We start from the raw sequence: 18,734 nt of genomic DNA on the forward strand, positions 1-18,734 counted from the left end.
CGGTTCCCGCCGCCTCCTTTCCCATGAAGGTAGTAACCTTGTTACACTGGTGTCGAAGCCCGGGAAGGAGGAGGGATGCGCTGTCGTGGAGTCCTCGGCACTGCCATCCACCCAAAGGAGCAGCCGCGGCCATCTGCCGGGGGACGGAGGATTTGCTGCCGGCCACCTGGACGCAGAGGAACGGCCGCCATCCGCGAGGGGAGGAGGGGCTCGCTGCCGGTCGGCCGCCTTGAGCGGTGGAACCGCTACCAGGGGTGGAGGAGTTCCCTACCGGCCGCCAAAACGCGGAGGGGCATTCCATCTGCCAGGGGTCAGAGGACTGGCTCCGGTCCACCCGGGAAGGTGTGGTTGTCATCCGCCAGAGGGTGGATGAGTGATCGAGGACCAGGCGACGATGTGTCTGGGAAACCGGCGAGCAAGTTTTTTTCTGTCTCTCCTCTCTCTCTCTCTCACTGTCACTCCACCTTGCCCTTTCCCTCTCCTCTCCTCTCCTCTTTTTCTTTTTTTTTTTTCCTCCCCTCGTCCCCCTCCCGAGCCCTAGAGAGGTGTGGAAAAGCCTGCTAGCAGGATGACATTTTTGTTGATGGGGAAAAAAACAACTGTAATATCAGAAAGATCTAAACAATTTGGCTAAAAGGTTCTCTAGAATTATCTGAAGTATTTTGAAGTGCTCACAATAACAATATTGTGCATGTTAATTACCGTGATATGCTGTATTGCCGAATACCGTCACGTCTAGATGTTACCATGAGCAATATTTTCTGCATAAGACGACACCATCTTGGGAATAATGAATCAAGATTTTCAACCTAGCACGGCCCTTAAAGAGATGAAAATTATGTCATAATTTACTTACCCTCATATTGTTCCAACCCATATGACTCTTCCGCAGAACACAAAAGCAGATTTTAGGCAATAGCCCCTTTCACACAGTGTTTTCCAGAAAATGAACTGCAGTTTTCATGTTGGAAAGCATCCAGGACTGCAGAAATCACATTATATTTATACAACGTGTGTATATACATATATACACAGTGTATACATATATATACAGAATATTGACATTGTATTTGTGTGGGTTAAAAATAAAAACACTTTTTGACCCCTGGATCAGATTGAATGTAGAAAATCTTCCTTCTTATTCTCTCTTTCACTCTCTCCCTCACAAACTCTGAAGGACATGAATAAAAAGCTGCAGTGATTACTCTATTCATTCGATCAGATCTGCAGCAGGAACGCAACAGGTACCTGTGTTTGGAACTGGGCCGATGTAAGATGGCAATCATGAATAAGACATTAGGTGCTGGAGAGTCTCCAGTGGTTGGCAACAGAGAGAGTTTCATTGGTGCTACCAGACTCACTTTAACCTGATAAAAAAAAAAAAAAACTCTGGCTCATAGTTGTCTTACCCACTCCCAAGTTTATGTGTGTTTGAGCATGTGAGAAAGAGGGAGAGGTTTGGAGTGCAATGACAGGTGATCTTTCCCTGTAGAAAATGCGATTTGTGTCAGGGATTAGCTTGCTAGTTCCCTTGGCTGATGCTGTGGCATTAAGCCGCTTCCACACGCTAATTAACCAGCAGATGAAAGAGTTAAGCGGGGATCACTTCACACTTCTGTCTGAGCTTGGCTCTGCTAAAGCCTACACTGTTTTATATGTAGATTACCAGAGATGTTCTTCTGCAGAGAAGGGAGAGAGGAAAGGAGGGGTGGGCATGAAGAGCGTATCGAGGAGAGAAGGCAGTATTAACCTCCTCTAACCATGATTGGAACTCTCTGCATAATATACCACATACTGCGGCACAATGTGAAGAGGGAGGGCTAACGACTAGAACTGTGAAAGTATCGCTGTCATGGAATGTTTTGATTTATCTTGAGCTAAAAGAAACGCTAAGCACTATGTTTGATTTTATAGTGAGGTGGTGAAAGTTTTTTTTAATTAATTAATTTTTTAGATTTTGCCCTTTTTATTAGACATCTACAGTGTATTGTATAGAGTAGGTGTCTTCAACCTTTTTCTGGCCCCCTTGGTGGATAGAGATACAGAGCATGGACCTGCTGTTACATATTACATATAATTTAATGTTGCATTTTAAGCCTTGCCTGTATTAACTTGAATATATTACCATTTGTTTTATTTATTTTGTATTATGCTAATATTGCAAGGCCATTAAATGCATTATTTATGTACGGAGTCATATACTTGTTCGTTATATTTACATTTTTCTTAATACATTTTAATGTGCGAGGGACAATGAAACATCGAGCCGAACTTTAGCTTCTTAATTTTCAACCATTTAGCTTTGGTTGAAAATTGTTTGGTGGTACTGTGGCAGTACAATAGTACAGTGATCATATCAGATGGTACATTTATAAAAAAGTACCAAAAAAATCCATTTGTACAACCATGTTTTTGGAGATGGCACTACCATGTTTTTTACATTTACATGGAACCACATTGATTTATTGGTATTTTTCGAGTACCTGAGATCAAACAATAATTGGTGGAAGCCCTGCAGTAGCACTACAGACCACCTGTTGAAGACCCCTGGTATAGAGTGAATGGTGCTCTGTTGCACAACCTAGTGAGCTGCATTGCTACCTACTGCCCACATAAAGTACCTTCTAAGGCAGTATCCAAACTGAAATGGAGCCTTATAAATAACTGGTTTAGAATGCTTCACATGGGCAGCAATTCAAATTCCCTCATACAAATAGCGTTCCTCATGCAAAGTGCATGGGGGACACAGCTCAAAATTTATTTCAAAAGAGTTTGGTGTTTGTATTTTGCAAAGCTAACGAAGCAATATTCTAAAAAGCCAAAAAAAGGCAAAAAAAAAAAAAAATGCTCTGCATTCACAAATATTGAGTAAAATAGTCCATATTGAATTTGATTAATAACATTTTTTTCCCCCAATACTTTTCAGTCCAATACTTTTCCAACCACCATCTTGGATGGGTTTATTCAATGAGCTCATCATAGTGCATTATGCGATTGCATTTTCTGCGAAGGATACTTGAATGTTGCCTTAGAAATGGACCCTTTTCACATAGCAGGGTAAACTTGTATAGCTGTGAATAGGAGACCACAGCAAATGTAATTTTTGCTAACCCGTTGGCTCCAACAGCAAAAAATAAATAAATAAATAAAATTAAAAAATCACACTTTCACAGCTTTTCAAAGAAGAGGAAGAAGAAGAAGAAAAAAAAGCAGTGGATTACAGCAGTCAGAAGAGAGTAAGATGCCAAATTGTTTCCCAAATTCCAGGGTAATATAATACAAAGTATAATGTGATACATTTACACTAAATAATTTGTACATTTCAAATATATAAAAATGTTAAGCTGTTAAATAAGGCGAAAGCACTTCATCACAGTGTGTGAAAAGGGTCCATTTGCCCAAAAGAAGGCAGCATAATCAAGCTACCTACCTTTTAGAACAGCCTTCTTGTCGGGATCGCATCTATGATGCCTTAAAATGCTGCCAGCATGGGCAGCTCACTAGGTTTTGGAACAGAGCCAGGAAGTTATTGGGGTGAGACGGGAATGAAATTGGGAAAAGTTGCTAGCCAGATTTGATCCGGTTTGAACAGCTCAAGTCAAGAGCATGTGTACTATCCGCTGCACCATCACTCTTGACAAAAATTCTGTTTTAATTTAAAAACTGTGATTGTGTTCACATGGGTGGTGTGTGCTATTAACCCTACTGAACAGACTAAATTTTCGTTGCGGTCTATGCTGAATTGGTGCTCTGCATATCCAAGCAACAAATCTTAGCAAATAAAGCTGGTCAACCAGCATGGCCTTTCTGTGAAGCTTAAGATATTTAACTGATGGGCATCCCTGAGAAATTTGAATATTAGTTTAATTTAAGATAAAAATGCACATTTGAATTTTGGATATGTTCCAAGCATGGATGATGGCTTACTGTACATTCTTGGGCTAAAAATGGAATGAATAAAACAGAATGTCTATAGAGACGAGTTTTAAAGTTTGAAAAAGGATTAAAGGTCTAAAAAATGCATTGTTACTAAAAAAAAAAGAAAAAAAAAAGACAAATGCATTGAGTGAATGGCCCTCAGAGGTGGAGGTCTTTGGGTGTCTTACTATACATTGCACTCTTATTAGCGTCTTGCTGCATAAGTAATAGGTATGTATATACAACTGTATTTAATGAAAAAACAATGTGGAAGCATTTCTTGTTTTCCTTTTTTTTTTTTTTCTAATATTTAAGAATATGAACAGGCTAAATGTTTTGATTTTATAATTGTATGCACATTGTTAACAGCCAGGTATGTTCTTTGCAATAAACAATAGCTACAACACTTATAATAACACTAGCAACACAATATAAACCAGTGCTTATTGGTTTAAGCAATAACTATATAATTAATAATTAATCGCAATTAACTATGAAAAATGATGATTAATCATGATTAAAAATGTGTATCAACTGATATATATATATATATATATATACACACACACAGTTGGAAGTCAGAGGTTTACATACACCTTAGCCAAATACATTTAAACTCAGGTTTTCACGATTCCTGACATTTAATCGCAGAAAACATTCCCTGTTTTAGGTCAGTTAGGATCATTATTTTAAGAATGTGTAATGTCAGAATAATAGAGAGAATTATTTATTTCAGCTTTTATTTCTTTTGCAGCCACTAAATGCCCAGCATATAGATGGGAACTCCTTCAATACTGTTTAAAAAGCATCCCAGGGTGATACCTCAAGAAGTTGGTTGAGAAAATGTCAAGAGTACAGGTCTACAAATTCTAGGCAAAGGGTGACTACTTTGAAGATGCTCAAATATAACATAGTTTTGATTTATTTTGGATTTTGTTTAGTCACAACATAATTCCAATATTTCCATTTATGTTATTCCATAGTTGTGATGACTTTACTATTATTCTAAAATATGAAAAAAAAAGTGACCTTAAATTTTTGAATGGTAGTGTGTGTGTGTGTGTGTATATATATATATATATATATATATATATATATATATATATATATATATATATATATATATATATATATTTTACATTCAGATACCTGAATGGGGGCATAGGAGGCCTTGTGACTGAGTAAACATACTGTGTGGGGGTTCTGGGTGACTCCTGAGAGAAAATGTAGGTAATGTAAAAGTCTGAATGGATCATTTTTATACTTTCCTTAAAATGTGAATCTATAAAAAAATTAAAAAATTACATCAAAATATTATAGTTTTAAAAAATACTGATTGCTTTAGTTAAATATAAATCGGCTGACTATCAAGTAATTAATGTGTTTTTTAATCATCAGCAGAGAACTCGCAATTTAAAAGTTTTGACTCAAAATTAAAACAAAATCTCTGTTTATTATCAAAAGGTTTGAAACATGTTGATTATTAAAGATAATTTTAGATGGGAAATTTTTTTGTGTGATTGTATTGTGATTGTGTTGTATTGTGAAGCGGGGGTGGTGGGTTGTACTTGCTAGTCTTGATTTTTGGAGGTCTGTTTCTCTCAGTTTATGAAATATTTCCAGCAGTTTGGGTGTGAGATGATAAAATAAGGATTTCAAATGGAACGCAATTTTGTTCCCTCAAATACGGGACGATTCTGTATTATATGGGATGGTTGGCAACCCTACTTGCAGTGTACACAGCTCCACTGTTTTGTCACACTTCTCACTGATTGTGTGGAAACGGTGAGATGGGGCAACTGTTGTCATGATGTCTCGAGGTCGGGATGGAACCAGTTGGTGACGGGTGGTTCTAGACCCTACAATATCTGTGTGGTGAGGGTGTCGTGTATGTGGCATCTCATTGTGATGGATCAGTGGCCTATCAATCTTACTGCATGTGTCCTGTAGATGGAAGCATGTTCTTTGTTGCTGTTCTGAGGCTCTGTCATCACAGTCAGCCTTATGATTGTGAACATCTCCCTGCCATGTAATTAATTTTCCCTGGTTTTTTGTAGTTTTCTACTGTGAATCGTTTTGTTACAGAGTTATTTCTGAATATTGCCTCGTTTTGGAATAATGAAGATAAATTAGTCCTTTGTTTTCTCTAAAGGAGTAACTTTTGCAGCCCCTCCAAGCACAAGTCATTTACGTTCCCCCTTCGAACAAAGATGCATTTTTTCTCCTGCTGTTTTTCTCTGGTTTTTCATTTCTTTCTGTATACATGTTTTCAACATCTTGCCTCTCACTTCCACTCTAATTGTCACTCTAGCCACTTTTTCCGTTCTAATTTGATCAAATTAGTGGCTTTTTTTTTTGTTGCTTGCTGTAGACGTCTTGCTGGAGGAACCTCAATAACGCACCACTTACAGCCGTGTTTGAAAATGCTCACCTCATTTGAACTCAAGCAGAATTTCACATTCACAAACACCCCAAAATACACTCTATACAAATGCAAGGTTAGCTGACACCATTTGTCTCTTGTCTTTTGTCTTGTTGTACCACTGAGAATTGTTCATTTTGTAATCTGTGTAAATTGCTGGTTTGTTGCCAGCTGTTGTGGAATCTAACAAACTCCCAGACTCATTTGAGGAATTATTGCTCGTTTAAAAACATTTCAGTGGCTTAGTTGTGAAACAGGTTTACTGGTCCCAAAATACTTGTCTTTAAACTAATTGACTTCTGAAACATACTGAGTGAAATTTCATTTTACTCCGAGTCTATTCCCTTTGGGTCTGGATCAATCATTGACATTAAAGTTGTGTTCTCACCCAATCAATCAGTCTGTCATCACTCTGTGAACTCCTCTCAGACAGACACTTACTGAGTTCTGCCTCTCTCTCTCTCTCTCTCTCTCTCTCTCTCTGATACACAGGATTAAGGTCCACACAACTTGAGAGCACTCACAGATCCCTAACAGATTTAGCCTTATCTCCACACTACCCAGTCTATGGGGTTGCTGTGAATCTTATTTTCTGCTCCTCTATATGAAGGGTGTAGCAGGCCATGAGCTAGACTATTCAAGCATATCTGTTCAAGCAAACCGTATCTAAGGGGCATTTTTGTGTTTCTTCAACTTGTACTTCTAGATAGTAAAGTCTATTTAAGACTTTTTATTATTTGTCTACTAACGATGTCCAGCAGTGTATGTATATGCATATGTAATAAAAAAAAAAGTCAGGAGCATTTCCACCACAATGTCATTTCCATCACATCTCAAATTCTGTATTGTGTTCAAAAGAATTCCATGGTGGAAATGATGGTGATACAAATGACATTTTTGACAACCATGCTCTTCACTGATACGTTTGTTGACTTGGTTAACAAGTAGGGGCAAATTTGTTTGATCTGGTGGATATGATGCCACAACTGTGGAACAGTTCTTTTTATATATATAGAAATTTGGAAGTTGTTTGTTTGTTTCACATTTTGTTTAGATTGCCTTAGTTTAAAATATGTAATAATTTGTATTTTTATAATATTCAAAAGCAACTTAAAACAGCTGATTTTTTTTCTTCATCGTTTCTCCGGTTTCACGGAGTACAAGCGGTACGTGGCAGCCGATCAAAATGACTCATTATTGTGCTGTAGCTCTATGTTACTGCATCCCCCTTCACTGGAGATTTTGAAAGGTTCTGTAAATCATTTTGTATTAGCAGAGTGACAGCAAATCTGACCAATCAAATGCATTATTTTCACCTTGGAGACTGGCCATCAGCACCTTCACAGCTCCGAGGAGAAGGGTTTACGCATTGAACGTGGAAAGTTTCCCTTCCTCCGGCTGCGTTTGTATCTCCACCAGAGTCTGACAGCGAACAATGCGTCAAGTCCCAGCTACTGTCAGGATGGAGGATTTTATGGCAACTAATCTGAATGACATTATTTTCTTCAAAAGAACGAACTAATTGACAACTGTCCTGCGCTGTGCACAATCGTAATTATTGCCCAGCCAAAGACTTTGTTGTCACCGTTGCGGTGTCAGCAGCTCCCAGATAAAAGGTTATGCAAGAAATGTAACAGAACAAGTAAGACTGAAAAAAAGCCATACCCCTCCCCCGACTATCTGACTAAAACAAGAAATAGAAAAACAATTTTGAAATAATTGGTATAGGCATCATAAAATATAAAGGTAGAGGTGAAGGTATGCCGGAAGAATCATCACTGGTGTGAGGGAAAGCAGCCGCTTATGTATCCTTGGGATATGATTGGCAGGCCTAGATGAACATGGTCCTCCTGAATTTACGATTGAAACTTCATATGAAAATTCTGGGACCAAAAAAAAAAAAAAAAAAAGATAAAATCTATACACAAAAAGCATAAGAAAAGTACTAAGGGTCTGGCCTAGGGTGCCAGATGGGGCAGGACCGGCATTTATAAGTAGAAATGTGTTGGGGAGGGGGAATAAATCGTCCAAATAGCACAACTGTCTACATTTAGTGTTATTATCCCGTCCCTAATACAAACACTTATCCATGACTTCACATCACTTGTGAACCGGGCTTTGTCTCATGGCTTATGGATGCATTGCTATCTGTTATCTGCCTCTCTTCATTTTGAAGTGTTGACTTTACTAATGTCTTTCACCACCTTATAGATTTTCTGTAATCTTTTATGCTGACACACATTCTTAGCCCTTGACAAATGGTCACCGTGCTGAAATGTATAGTGTCAAACACTGGGTAAAGAGCAGTCATCAGTCTGAACCAGATCGACAGCAGATACTTATGCCAGCCAATTTAAATGAGTCATAATTTAGAAAATGTCTAGATATATCATAGTGTCTTTGAGAGTTTGCTCCAAAGTAAAAGTACTGATATGCTGGCAGTGATTTAAGCCTGCGACATTGACATTTCAAGGCACATGGCTGACATGGCCAGCCATACTATAAATAAAAGCTTTTGAAATACCCGAGTGGTTAACAAACAACAACTGTCCAACATGGACGGATTTATCTGTATTTATAAAAAGTATAATAATATAACAATTCCTCAAAGACATTAAATTTGCTCTTTAAATTGTAAAAACATTTCTGTTGTATGAAATCTACAGCATGGGCATATGTCTGTGAAGCTATGGCTGCTCAGGCCACCTTGTGTCCCCCTCTCTATGGAATATTAATGACATTAATACATTTTTATAATGTCAGCAGGGTGCAGGCTAACACAAGCTGACATTTACATGAGAGAATATAAATCTGAGTAATTTCACAGGAACTCTCAAGAGCAAGAAATTGTGTACTGTGGGACAGGTCAAAGTTCAATTTCTTAAGGTAATTGTTGAAATTCCTCTGTTTAGCTGAAAACAAAAAAGAATAGAAAAAAAAAAAAAAACTAATCTTTGTCTTGGTTTCCAGCAGTGTTGTAGTACTCGAGATCGGTCTTTTTGAAGGTCGTGTCTCAGAATCGACCGCATTTTTACTCGGTTTTGTCTCAGTCTCAGACAAAGAGGACTCGAGATTTTATTTCAAGACCAGTTAAGACCACAACTGTGGGGATATCACTAAATTACCTGTGCATTGTCTGATTTAATTGTTAACACTGTGATAGGATGTAAAACTTCCTGCTTCAAATGCAAGCAATATCATGACTCATTTCTAATTAGAAATTTTTGTTACTGTTAACGGCTGTCACTCCTCCCCACCCCCCCACACGCACTCCAAGAAAGTGAATGCGGGAGACAGGAGAAGAAACTGTGGCTGTCTGAGAGATGTCAGACAAATCTTCTGTAATACAATTTGACTACCTAAACCAGTGTTTCCCAACCACTGTACCCACTAGTGTGACGTGATTGTCAGGTGTGCCATGGAAAATTATCAAATTCCTCAAAATAAATAAATTCATTTTTTTTTTATTTTTTTTTTTTTATTTTTTTTTTTTATATATATATTTTAGTGAAGGAATAGTGATGGTAGAAGAGTTTTAAAGTTGCCAGTTCTGTATATTTTCCTTTACAAAGTATTTTATGCAACCAGTTTAAATATTTTGTCCACCATAACATTATTGTTCAAACTCTAGTCCGCTGTCAAACGCAACTCCTCACATGCCCACAAAATGATGCTTTATCATCACACTTGTAGTAAAAACATTCAGTCAGTGAACTGAATGAATGAATAGAATACAAAAGGGTGTATTGTTTTACTCAGACTAAAAGCTGTTTATTTGTGCACAGCATAGAGTTACAGATGTTATGAACAGATGTGGCTTACTTGTCGCATTTCTCTCATGAAACATAAAAGGAGTATGAGAAACTGTTACATACGATTACTAAAAGCAAATTCTCCTGTCAAGTCGCGGAGCGCGTTTGACATCTGAACCGGTGAACGGAGGCTGGGCGGCTGCTCCCGGGTACTTGTGCCTGTCGGATCCAACCTCTGTCAGTGCGACTTTTTTTTTTTTTTTTCTATCAACAACGCGATTTTGGGTTTCAGGTGTGACTATTTCCGGAAAATACAGTAAATAAATAAATAAATAATAAACAATTTATTTTCTTTGCCATTGCAATAATTAATTTGCAAGAACAAATCTACAAATTGGAAAAGACACAAATTTGTTGGTTTTTCATTATCCAGTTAGCACTCTTGACATCTGAGACCTCATTATACAGCGCACCTATGTTACTTGCATTTTTTGCATTGCCGAATTTCAAACATTACGAGTTCACGCTACTAAGACAGACAGAAAACATGGACAAGTTATTGAAAAGAAAAACTATCGATGATGGTTATGTGGAATAATGGTGTGCCATGGGATTTTTTTAATCGTAAAAAGTGTGCCGTGGCAGCAAAAAGGTTGGGAAACACTGACCTAAACCACAAAGAGTTCATGTGAAACAAAGTGTCCAAAAAAAAAACAAACAGCAGTATGTCAATTCTGCAATGCAATGCTTACTGAGACGGCTGGGACCACATCAAACATTTATCGGCACTTAGAAAGGAAGCATAAAGAAAGGTAAGCTAAGTGTAAGGGATGCTAGCAAAGCTAGCTAGCTAACATTAGCAATCTGCCTCTTGCTGCATTCCATTTAACTCGGAAAGTTGGATTTTCCATCTGCCTACTGGGAAAAGTGCAATGGAATGCCACTTGAAGTCATAAATACAACTTGGAAAGTTGTAACTACAACTTGGAAAGTCGTGCGGAAATTTTAAAGTGATAAACATTCACTTTTATTAAATAATATAGCTAAATTAGTCAAAGTTCCTACATTACAAGATATTAAAGCTTGTTTAACAAATGTTAGCAGAGTAGCAGGTGTTCAAAACATGGTAAATTATACTCTCTTTTGATAATCGTACACCTGTAGCACATATGCTAGTGTTGCAAATTGTTTATTAATTGGGTTGTTAAGAGACATCTCTGGTGACAGTCATACACCTGCTAAGATAACAGGAGCGATGCAGTTTTGTTTCCTTTAACGTCATCTTCCGAGCATCTGGCATTGGAATGCCTTTAGTCGGAGATCGGAGATATCAAGTGGAATATCCCACATCCGATTTGAATGGAACGCAGCATCTGCACCTAAACTCATCTTGACCCGTCACCTAAAAGAGATTTAGCGAGAATTAGCTATACATATTAGCTACCTATGTATTTACTGTTTTTTAGGGTGCTAGTTTCAGTTGCTTGCCAGCTATTTGCCACCTAGCTAGGTGCGCAAACTACCTCATTTAGTTAACATACATTGAGGGATGTAGCTAATGCAGTGTTAACTTTGTGAGAGATTGAGGGGACCGGACAGGTAGTGACAAATTGTTGTTCTCAAATTATGTTTTTGCTTGTGATAAACAATGACGAGACAGGCCACATAAAGCTATGTGGCTAATGTATATAAAGTTACGTTACATCAACGTTAGCTAATGTCAGCTCCGACATAAATGCTGCATGCCTCGGTAACACACCCTCACTTGGGTGAAAGAGCTAGAGATGTGATAGCAGGGAGTGGAGACCGAGTAATGTACCTCTACTTATATAAAAAATTTACATTTTAAATAGGCTGCTTTGCTTATGTTTGGCATTCTTTGTTCTATTTTCTAGATTTAGCTAAGTGGTTAGCAAATTGCACACATTTATACAAGGCTGCTTGTTAGTTCAAAAACAACAAAAAAGTTATTGTATTGTTTAAGAAAAGACAGAGAAAAGTGAAGACTTAAGTATTGAATAATTGTTTGATATATTCTGTACTTGATGGTTTCCAGGGGAAGAGTCATCCAGAAAACCTGATGTGATGCTTGCACAAAAATGTTGTTGTTTTAGGTGGATGGTAAAACTTGGAAAAGGAGTGTTGAATAAAGATGGTTAAGTTGATTTAAGCTCCTTAGTGTGTGTTTGTATTTGTTTGCTCATAGAAAACAAAGGAAAATTCACACATACAATTCACCTCTGCAATGCCTTTTGATTATTTTATCATGACATTTCTCATGGTACACTGATATACACACACACACACACACACACACACATATATATAATATATATATATATAGAGAGAGAGTTGTGCTCAAAAGTTTGCATACCCTGGCAGAAATTGTGAAATTTTGGCATTGATTTTGAAAATATGACTGATCATGCAAAAAAAAGCACAATACTTGTTGACCCCTCTCACAACACAGCGCTTATGGTTTTGACCATAAAGCTCTATTTTAGTCTCGTCACTCCAAATTACAGTGTGCCAGAAGCTGTGAGGCGTGAGGCTTTTTTGTGGCATTGGCGCAGTAAAGGCTTCTTTCTGGCAACTCGACCATGCAGCTCATTTTTGTTCAAGTGTCATCGTATTGTGCTCTTTGAAACAACCACACCGTCTTTTTCCAGAGCAGCCTGTATTTTTCATGAGGTTACCTGTGGGTTTTTCTTTGTATCCTGAACAATTCTTCTGGCAGTTGTGGCCGAAATCTTTCTTGGTCTACCTGACCTTGGCTTGGTATCAAGAGATCCTCGAATTTTCCACTTCTTAATAAGTGATTGAACAGTACTGACTGGCATTTTCAAGGCTTTGGATATCTTTTTATATCCTTTTCCATCTTTATAAAGTTCCATTACCTTGTTACACAGGTCTTTTGACAGTTCTTTTCGGCTCCCCATGACTCGGTATCTAGCCTGCTCAGTGCATCCATGTGAGACTAATTGCAATTTAAAAAGCCACAGGTGTGAGAAATTAACCTTTAATTGCCATTTAAACCTGTGTGTGTCACCTTGTGTGTCTGTAACAAGGCCAAACATTCAAGGGTATGTAAACTTTTGATCAGGGCAATTTGGGTGATTTCTGTTACCATTATGATTTAAAAAGGAGCCAAACAACTGTGTGATAATAAATGGCTTCATATGATCACTATCCTTAAATAAAAGACAGTTTTTTTTGCATGATCAGTCATATTTTCAAAATCAATGCCAAAATTTCATAATTTCTGCCAGGGTATGCGAACTTTTGAGCACAACTGTATATATGTATGTATGTATGTATGTGTGTGTGTGTGTGTGTATATATATATATATATGTGTGGCAATAAAAGAGGTGAATGAAGAGGAATTTTCATTTGTTTTCTGTCTGTGTTTTTATGGGAATGTGGATCTTTCAGATCAATTTGATGAGTGCCTATGGTTTGCATGTTCCACATTTTATTGTAAGTGTGTCATGCAGTGTGCGACTCACACTGGTCTGGTCTTGGTCTTGACTCGGTCTCGCCCTGCCTTGGTCTTGTCTTTGTCTCAACCCCTCAAAGTCTTGGTCTTGTCTCGGTCTCGATACACTCTGGTCTTGGTCTTGACTTGGTCTTGGTTTAGGTGATCTTGACTACAACTCTGGTTTCCAGTAAAAAAGTTAAACATCCTTAAGAAAATTGGATAGGCTATTACAGATTTTTTTTTTTCAATTGCTTTCACACTAAAACCTATTTTAATTTGTCAAAACAATAAACCCTATTCATGAGTTTAATACAAGTGTTTAAATCCTTATTTTTTAAATTCTAAACAAATAAAAAAATTCACAGCATGTGATCACGATTAATGCACTAGTATCCATTAGCCACTTCACTATCGAGCCATTACGAGCCAGGGCTATCAACTGGTCAACCAGGGCCAATAGCCTCAGACCTCGAGCCATGAGACCAAAATCGATCTGCGTTCCCACCATCGGGCCAATAGCCCTGCCGTATTCCCCTAAAACTCAAAACTTAATACGCCACCCTGTTGCCAATGTCACACACCCTGCCCATTTTACAAACATGAGGGAAACTCAAGCTGAGGTATCAGTCTCTGGAGACTTGCTAGCTCTCAAAATGTACACTGATTTGTACTGTGCCCACAATTTTTGGGGTTGGTGTCTGTACCATTGTGCGCTGAATACACAACTAGGAACGTTTGGAGACAATCATGCCTTCGTTTCGGCAGATGCCGTCGATCTAACATTGAACATTTTCATCAGCCCAAATATTCAGAAGAGCCCTGATTTGTTGAGGTTAACTGGTAGCTAGATATGAAACATTGGGAAATAAGTATCTTGGTGCTGAAACCTCTGTCCTGACTTAGCGAAACTCCGTCTTTGATATTGACCCAGACTTAATCACCAGTTGGCCTGCTTTGGCCCAAGGCACTACGACATATGTCTGTGGTCTATAGCAGATTCAATATGCCAAGAACCACCCATTTAGACAGGGAAAGCCATCTAACTGACATGCAAAGTGACCAATTACAGTTGGTTTTGTCATTACGGGTGGGATTATCAAAGATGTATCGTTCCATAATAATAAAAATTTGTATAATGGTGTGGGAGTCTCTGTGATCGATTGCAAAGAAAACTGATGGGAGAATATCAGAAAATGTTTAGAGAGTCTTAGACAGAACAGCACAGAAAACCTTATTATAGAGAATTTCACAGACATTAACAAAACAGAAAATGTAGCTCTGCTCATGGATATCCACTTCACTTTCTGCTATGTGCCTCAAACGAAACTCTAAATATCTTAATAATAATAATTCCTTACATTTATATAGCATTTTTCCAGGCACTCAAAGTGCTTTACATAGTATAGGGTGAATCTCCTCAACCACCACCAGTGTGCAGCATCCACCTGGATGATGCGACAGCAGCCATAGTGCACCAGAACGCCCACCACACACTAGCTAATTTTGGCCTGGAGTTATACCCCTACTCTTTACAAGAAGTGCCCTGGGATTTTAAATGACCACAGAGAGTCAGCACCTTGGTTTAACTTCTCATCCGAAAGATGGTGCTTTTTTACAGTATAGTGTCCCCGTCACTATACTGGGGCATTAAGACCCACTCAGACCGCAGGGTGAGCACCCCTTGCTTGCCTCCCTAATACCACTTCCAGCAGCAACCTTAGTTTTCTCAAGGAGGTCTCCCATCTAGGTATTGGCCAGGCTCAACCCTGCTTAGCGGGCAACCAGGCGAGAACTGCAGGGTTATATGGCTGCTTTAAAAAACTTGATGTCACTAACGTGGCAAACTTGGGCAAATTCTGTGATAATGGGTATGGAAGCCCAGGTTTCTTTGACAGTGGCCTTCAGCTCATCTGCATTATTTGGTCTCTTGTTTCTCATTTTCCTCTTGACAATACACCATAGATTCTCTATGGGGTTCAGGTCTGGTGAGTTTGCTGGCCAGTCAAGCACACCAACACCATGGTCATTTAACCAACTTTTGGTGCTTTTGGCAGTGTGGGCAGGTGCCAAATCCTGCTGGAAAATGAAATCAGCATCTTTAAAAAGCTGGTCAGCAGAAGGAAGCATGAAGTGCTCCAAAATGTCTTGGTAAACAGGTGCAGTGACTTTGGTTTTCAAAAAACACAATGGACCAACACCAGCAGATGACATTGCACCCCAAATCATCACAGACTGTGGAAACTTAACAGTGGACTTCAAGCAACTTGGGCTATGAGCTTCTCCACCCTTCCTTCAGACTCTAGGACCTTGGTTTCCAAATGAAATACAAAACTTGCTCTCATCTGAAAAGAGGACTTTGGACCACTGGGCAACAGTCCAGTTCTTCTTCTCCTTAGCCCAGGTAAGACGTTGTCTGTGGTTCAGGAGTGGCTTAACAAGAGGAATACGACAACTGTAGCCAAATTCCTTGACACATCTGTGTGTGGTGGCTCTTGATGCCTTGACCCCAGCCTCAGTCCATTCCTTGTGAAGTTCACCCAAATTCTTGAATCGATTTTGCTTGAAAATCCTCATAAGGCTGCGGTTCTCTCGGTTGGTTGTGCATCTTTTTCTTCCACACTTTTTCCTTCCACTCAACTTTCTGTTAACATGCATGGATACAGCACTCTGTGAACAGCCAGCTTCTTTGGCAATGAATGTTTGTGGCTTACCCTCCTTGTGAAGAGTGTCAATGATTGTCTTCTGGACAACTGTCAGATCAGCAGTCTTCCCCATGATTGTGTAGCCTAGTGAACCAAACTGAGAGACCATTTTGAAGGCTCAGGAAACCTTTGCAGGTGTTTTGAGTTGATTAGCTGATTGGCATGTCACCATATTCTAATTTTTTGAGATAGTGAATTGGTGGGTTTTTGTTAAATGTGAGCCAAAATCATCACAATTAAAAGAACCAAAGACTTAAACTACTTCAGTCTGTGTGCATTGAATTTATTTAATACACAAATTTCACAATTTGAGTTGAATTACTGAAATAAATGAACTTTTCCACGACATTCTAATTTATTGAGATGCACCTGTATATACATATATATATACTTTAGATCTGGTTTTTACTAATGGGCTAAATAATATCACTGTTTCTGGGTCTCACATTGGACTGTCTGATCAACTGAGCTTAACCTTTCGCAACTATACTTCCATTAACCCTGTATCCTTCTCTGCATTCTCTGCATCACTTCAAACATCTTTCCATACAGACGTCATGCAACTTTCCTTCCCAACTGACATACTAAATACAACAAAAAAATCTCAAATGCCCTTGATTTTCATGCCCCTCTTAAAAGTAGACGTGTACCCTCCACTCACTCGTCTCCCTGGTACACTCATGAATTAAGTGATCTTTAAGCTACAGGACGCCGCCTTGAGCATCTTTACAAGAAAACTTTTTTATCTGTTCACCTAACCGCCTATAATGACCATATACAGGAATACAAATCAGCACTAAATGATGCACGCTCATCTTACTTTTCGTCCATTATCAATAACACATCTTCTAGACCTAAAACACTTTTTTCTACTGTCAATAAACTCATTAACCCACCTGTGCCCCTTATTTCAGCCTCTACTGAACTCTGTCAGTCATTTCTACACTCCTTTCAGAATAAAATCAACTCTATTTACAAACTTTTCACTGCTACTGTTCCTCCTGATCCACTTCAGGATTTTCTCACAAACCACCAGATTGGCACTTTTACTGATTTCACCACCACCACCCCATCTACAGTTTCTGAGTTCATTAGCAATTCGAATTCTACTTCCTGCCAGCTTGATCCTGCACCCACTGTCTTGCTTAAACAATGTCTGCCTGTTATCTCAGTGCCTATTTCCCACCTTATCAACAGGATATTTAGTACAGGCTTTGTCCCTCCAAAACTGAAAACTGTGGCTGTCACTGTGAAAGTCTGGCTTAGACCCCACTGATCTTAAAAATTACTGCCCTATTTCGAATCTTCCTTTTTTGTCTAAAGTTATGGAGAAAGTGGTTGCATCTCAGCTTCTGTCCTATGTGGCCACACACAATCTCTTTGAATGTTTTCAATCTGGTTTTCGTCCTCTGCACAGCACTGAGACTGCACTCATCAAAGTTGTTAACGATCTTCTGATGGCTGCGGACTCTGGAGCCATCACTTTCCTGGTCTTTTTAGACATCAGGACTGCTTTTGACACTATCTCTCATAGCATACTCATTGCTAGGCTCTCTGCAATTGGCACTGCTCTGTTCTGGTTCATCTCTTACCTCTCTGGCCGCCAACACTACATTTTTGTTCGTCAGTATAAATCAAATTCTGTTCCTGTTTCTCAAGGTGTCCCCCAGGGTTCTGTACTTGGTCCTTTGCTCTTCATCACCTATATGCTTCCTCTAGGTCACATTATTTGCCATCTTGGCCTCAACTTTCACTGCTATGCTGATGACACTCAACTTTATATCAGCTGTAAGCACACTGCCCCATTCCCCACAAGTTCCCTCTCAATGTATTAAAGACATCAACTCATGGATGATCAGTAACTTTCTAAAACTCAACACTGATAAAACTGACATACTGATAGTTGGGTCTCCAAGTGTTTTATCAAGTCTCCCTGATCAGTTGGTCGTTATTAATGGTGTCCTGGTCAGACCCTCCACTATTGTTCGTAATCTTGACATTATCATTGACCCCACACTCTCTTTCCATGCTCACATCTCCTCTCTCACAAAAACTGGTTTCTATGATCTACGTAACATTGTGCGACTCCACCCCATTCTTGGCACCAAAGACGCAGAAACTCTTGTTCACGCCTTTATTAATTCTTGACTATTGTAATGCCATCTTTTCTGGCATCTGACTAAAACAATAAACAAACTGTAGTACATCCAGAATTCAGCAGCTAGGTTTCTCACCTACTCAAAGAAATCCTCTCACATCACTCCCATACTTTGTAGGCTACACTGGCTACCTGTCTCCTATCGTATCCAATACAAAATTCTCCTTACAACATTCAAAGCTTTACATGGTCTTGCCCCCTCATACGTCACTGACCTTGTATGCCGCTATACCCCACTACGCTCACTCAGGTCATCTGATTTGGGCCTATTATTCATTCCACGTTGCACGCTGACCTCAATAG

General features: G+C 38.9%; 1 protein-coding gene across 5 annotated transcripts in view; it reads left to right on the top strand.

Moving 5' to 3' along the window:
• The window catches only part of LOC127409872 (probable C-mannosyltransferase DPY19L3), a 70,149-nt gene that overhangs the window by 39,164 nt on the left and 12,251 nt on the right, over positions 1 to 18,734 (top strand). The window lies entirely within an intron of this gene.

Source organism: Myxocyprinus asiaticus, chromosome 2 (genome assembly GCF_019703515.2).
Source record: "Myxocyprinus asiaticus isolate MX2 ecotype Aquarium Trade chromosome 2, UBuf_Myxa_2, whole genome shotgun sequence".
NCBI lineage: Eukaryota > Metazoa > Chordata > Actinopteri > Cypriniformes > Catostomidae > Myxocyprinus > Myxocyprinus asiaticus.